Raw genomic sequence first — 5,630 nt, 5'->3', positions numbered from 1 at the left:
TTTAATGTAAATTTACATTAATATGATGAAAGGTAAGTAATGTGTATCTTTGTGGAAATTAAAAGTAAGAATGCGTATATAAGAGTATTCGAATTAGATGTGCTCATGTTGATTTGGGATATACATGCATTGTGGTTGTTTAATGTATTGATAAATTTAGACTATATTTGTTACTAACTTACTGAGCATGACATGCTTACTTTGTATTTATTTTTTTGTATTTGTAGTTGTTGGAAGCTTGCTCGAGTTGGAAAGTTGTCAGAGATCTATCACACTATCTATCAGATCTTTCGGTACTTATGAATTGTAACACCCCAAACCCGGCCCAGACGTTATGGCCGGATCTGACATGTCACATTGAAGTTTTTAAGAAAACCAATGCCTCTTTCAACGTCCTTCTTAGTGTTTTAAAAGATAGTCTTTGCTATGTTAATAAAGTGAATGGAAGCTGTGCACCAGGTAGGTATCCGAAATAGAGGAGGTGAGCCATGAAGGCTGCTTAAGTACCAATGCTCTTGATTGGATCCAATCCTAGATATGCCCACAACCATTGTCACATTTTGGTGCTAGGTTAGTTTCGAAAAAACCGAGTTGCAATTCATTTAAGTCGATATTTTTGATAAATCGATTAATTGTATCGTTGCGTTTATTTTGAAAACAATTATCATTTTGGAAATGCGCCCTAGGTCTAACTTATATTGTTATCAGAAAAATATAGGGTACAAAATAAAATAATCCTAGAAAAATAATTAAAATGGCCTTATTACAACCCAAAACCAAATAATAATATTAATAAGATAAAACTTATAAAGAAATAAATCGGATACTTATTGCAATTTAAAGAACCAGAAATAGTAGTGTGGCCATCTCCGAGTCCCTCGTAGCTTCAAACCATCTAAGCTTAGGGATTACCTACACAGTTAGAAACGGGGTGAGTTTATGAAAACTCAGTGTGTAATCCCAATAACAAACAAACAGTGAAAACACGATGTCAAGACAATCGGGCCAAAGCCCTATTTAGTCTTGGCATATCTTTGGTGAAGCCTTTTGTTTAACGATTCTTGGGTGAAGCCTTTTCATAAATCATATCACTGGGCCGAAGCCTTATCATAAATCATATCACTGGGCCGAAGCCTTATCATAAATCATATCACTGGGCCGAAGCCTTTTCATAAATCATATCATTGGGCCGAAGCCTTTACTGTAAACGGTATGGCCCTTAGGCCCATTTCAATATCACATGTAATGTCAATGGATGTATGCAAGCCCATTTAGGGAGACTACTCGACCCACCATCCGCTACTCTCCACCCGTACCAACCAACACACCATGTGGGGAATGATTCAACCCACCCAACCAACACACCACTTGGCAAGATAGTCTTTATCATATATCTGGAGGCCTAGCCTCTTTTATTAACTGGGGCAAAGCCCTTTTGATAAACTGGGGCAAAGCCCTTTTTGGTAAAGCCGGGCAAAGCCCTTTTGATGGCCAGGGCATAGCCCTTTTAACACTTCTTCCGTTTATAAAACCCAACCCATGCAACATGTCATGTATGCAGAATGTCATGCCCATATTTGAATCAAACAATCACAGTCAAGTCATTCATATCACCAACATATATTCACAATCAAATCCACAACCACACAAATCCAAGTCGGTCACTTGCCCACAAGGGCAAAACCAGTCATTTTCATATTATAAGGGTAATTTCGTAATTTTACCAAATATCAGGGTTTTCCATGTTCATCAACAATTATCAATATTTCTGAGTGTTTAAACAATGATCTTTAACCCACTTTCTCAAACTCGGGCTTTTGGGCCCAAAACCTCTAATGGGCCCTACGAATGCCGATTTAGCCTATTAAGCCCACATAATCCAAATTTTACAACAGTACTAACCGTTTTAACATGCAACTTTTCCAGATTCCATTTTCTATCAGTTTTACCCAAATAGGCCCGAAGCCCATTGGGCCCAATTTCAGCCCATTGAGGCCCAACTTACCATCGTGCACAAAATTGAGTTCTTACCTGTTCCATCGATCCAAACACCGATCTTATCGTATTTATCGCATCTATACCCAAACGCAACATTACAAGTTCCCAAAATACTGGTATTTTAGCATTTCGGCTTCTCAGCAAATATTAATCTAAGCTATTACGAGGGTTAGTAAACACCTGTTATGGGTTGAAGTTGAAACGTTTCCAAAATCGAACGCCTACGATAACCACCACTTGTCACTCAAACTTAACTAATCCAATATCAATATATGTAAATCCTAAGCACATCAGTCATACGGAACATAAGGGCATATTCGTCATTTTACTATACAGGGGTATTACGGCCACTTTACCCTACAGAGGCTTTACAGTCTTTTTACCTAATAAGGGTATTTTAGTCATTTCACCCTACAAGGGTGTTTTGGTAAATCTACAAACCAAGGGTATTTCAGTAATTTTGTAAACCAATGGTATTTTTATAATTTTTAGAAAGTAAGGGTATTTCTGTAATTTTGTAAATCAGGGGTATTTTGGTAATTTTACAAATTGAGGGTATTTCGGTAATTTCACAAACCAGCAGTATTTTGGTAATTTTACAAACTAGGGGTATTTTGGTAATTTTACAAACCGAGGTATTTTAGCAATTTCTGAGACTAGGGTATTTTGGTAATTTCTTGATCGAGGTATTTTGGTAATTTTGTAAACTAAGGGTATTTTAGTAATTTTGTAAATTGAGGGTAAAACAGTAATTCTATAAATCAAGGGTAAAACAGTAATTCTATAAATCGAGGGTAAAATGGCAATTATGTAAATCGAGGGTAAAACGGTAATTCTATAAATCGATGGTACTTTGGTAATTTTACAAGTTGAGGGTATTTCAATAATTGGTAAACTAAAGTATTCTAAACATGGATAACAATACTAATGGCCCTAAAGCCCATTCTCGGCCCAAATGGGACCACACGCTCGTGTGGCCCTTTTATCCCAAATCTAGCCACAAATATTAGATTCACCTAGCCTAGCCCAATATTTACTACACAATCAAACAACTTATCCAATTGGGCCCAGAGGCCCATTAGGCCGACATGACCCTTTCGCCCATCGCGTTCAAGTAGCCATCCTACAGCTAGAGTAGTAAGAAATACACACCTGATAGGAGACTGGAGTTAATCCATGCTCCGATTAGCCGATGCCCAACCCAAACGAGCACTCCATACAATGAAAGGGATCAGCCAAAAAAGGTATCTCTACTCTCCTCATGGTTCTCTCTATTTAAAGCCAGCTTCGCATCCCCTCTTATGTTAGCTTCCCGATGTGGGATCCTTCCAACATCAGAGTTTAAATTCAACACCAACTCTTGTCGCCTCATTAGCAAAATAAATGCTCCTTGCTTGCCATGGGATTCAACCCATGCCTCCCTCGATGCTCCACACGCTACTTGCCACTAAGCCACAAGGCTTTTGTGTCATATTTTATCCCCAATTAATTATAAGGTCTAAAGGCTAAAGTCCAGGTTCCCTTAAAAAAAACCAAAATAAATTGCAAGAGCCAAGGCTTGAACCCAGGCTCCCATACAACCTTAATGACGCCACAACCACTAGACTACAAGCTTCATTGTGTCATTTATTTAATACAATAATTTAAAAGCCCTCACATCCAAGCATCCAGTTTTTTTTTTCCTCTTAATGCCAAAATTTTTGCTAAAGCCCAAGTTTGAACCCAAGATTTCTCTAACACTTCTCAGGGCCATTAACCACCAAAGCGGACATTTAATTGTGTTATTTCATTGCACAATTAAATACCTATATACAACCTCCTTACGGACCCGCACTCAAGGCCCAATACTTCTAGGCCCAAATTCGGGGTGTTACATGAATGTTTTATTTTGGTCATAATGGCATGTATAGGTATTTTGGCTAATGTTGGCCATGTATTTTGGTTGTTGAAATGGCATTTGGTTTGGCTTGAATAATGGCATTTCGTGGCATTTAGCTACTAGAACTCAACTTTTACACTTTACGAGACTTAGTCCTTTTTATCAAATTAGGCATGTAAACGGTAAAATTTTTTAACGAAATTTTTATACGGTAATACTACCATTCTATAGAACATAAAATAATATCCAAATAATTTTTTTGACTTCGGATTTGTGATCCCAAAACCACTGTTCTGATTTCATTGAAAATGGGCTGTTATAACTCTCCCCCTAAAGGGATTTTCATCCCCAAAAATCTTACCAGAAAAGAGGTTCAAATATTGCTTCCTCATAGCTTCCTCGGGTTCCTACGTGGCTTCTTCTATTTCGTGTCGTTGCCAGAGAATTTTTACTAAAGTTATGTTCTTATTTCTCAATTCTTTCACCTCTCGTGTGTAACACCCCTATCCCATAACCGTTGTCGGAATAGGAAAGGGGTATTACCAGACTTGTAACTCATGTCAGAATAGTAAAATTTTAAACTTTTTCTTGAAATAAAGATCATTCATTTAGATAAATGCTAAATACTGACCGAGGATAAAATTAAACTTCTATAAGTACACATTCAAAGGATGCCATTTTCGCATGGCTTATATACATTAACCAGAATATTATTCTGCTACTAGTCTATTCTATACATGCCATAAAATAATCCAAAACATAGCAGTACCAAACAATGGATAGTGATAGTGTGACGAGTTGTTGACGATTCCCGAGCAAAGGCCAAATTTGACAATCTATAAAACAGAGAAACGTAACAATAGAGTAAGCTTTCAAGGCTTAGTAAGTCTTAAGTAAAACAATTAACTTCGCTGGATTAAATACATTTATAACTTACACAAAATCCAAGTGAAGTCTCGATGCGCTTAATAAGCCTACACAAGTACATAATACATACCTGGCCAACTTAATGTGCTGAACATCCGTAATTGTTGATTTATTACTAAGTCGCTTAAGATTAGGCCTTACACAAATCACGTTTTGAAATGTCAAGATATATCACCATTCGGTCAAATAGATTAAACCCTATGTATGCACATGTAATTCATCTATTTCATCCAAATTTAAGAGTATATACCCCTTCACATTTAAAAAAAAACATCAATGGTATTTTTGTTTAGTTTAATCAGTCGAACTAAAACATAACACTATAATCATATTCGGTTTCCATATTTGGAAACACATATTCATGTTTTCATATTACATAAACAATTTGATAGAGTCAATACTCGTCAAATATAACTTATAACCATCTCATAAATGATTCCCCAAGTACATTTGTAATACAAACGAAATCGAATTCACATAGCAAGTAAGTATCACTTACCATATACTTAACCTTTGTACACTTACCGTTTCCATAGTTACCAATTACCAAGTCAATCTTTCAATACCTCTAACCACTTAATCATATGCACTCATTTCGTGCACATACATAAATCTATATATATGTATTTAGGAGCTTAGTTCTTTAGTTCATATTCACATTAATATTTCAAATAAAACATAACACTATAATCACATGTTACCACATTTCACACAAACTATCACCATTGTAATTCATTAACCTCATTCGAATATAAGCATATAGCGTATACCTTAACTTCATGTCCTAATATCATTCGACTTTAATACATATTTATTTATATATATC

The 5,630-nt window shown here is 36.1% G+C and overlaps 1 long non-coding RNA gene across 1 annotated transcript; it reads right to left on the bottom strand.

Moving 5' to 3' along the window:
• Positions 1-667: 667 nt before the first annotated feature.
• Positions 668-3,247, bottom strand: LOC128293045 (uncharacterized). The gene is made up of 2 exons (XR_008283066.1): positions 3,151-3,247; positions 668-912 (listed from the first exon to the last, which is right to left on the bottom strand). It is a non-coding gene; the product is annotated as an uncharacterized LOC128293045 (long non-coding RNA).
• Between the last annotated feature and the right edge of the window lie 2,383 nt (positions 3,248-5,630).

Source organism: Gossypium arboreum, chromosome 5 (assembly GCF_025698485.1).
Source record: "Gossypium arboreum isolate Shixiya-1 chromosome 5, ASM2569848v2, whole genome shotgun sequence".
In the NCBI taxonomy this organism is placed as follows: Eukaryota; Viridiplantae; Streptophyta; class Magnoliopsida; order Malvales; family Malvaceae; genus Gossypium; species Gossypium arboreum.
The sequence above is the reverse complement of the archived record's forward strand: the minus strand, read 5'-3'. Positions and strand labels throughout refer to the sequence as shown.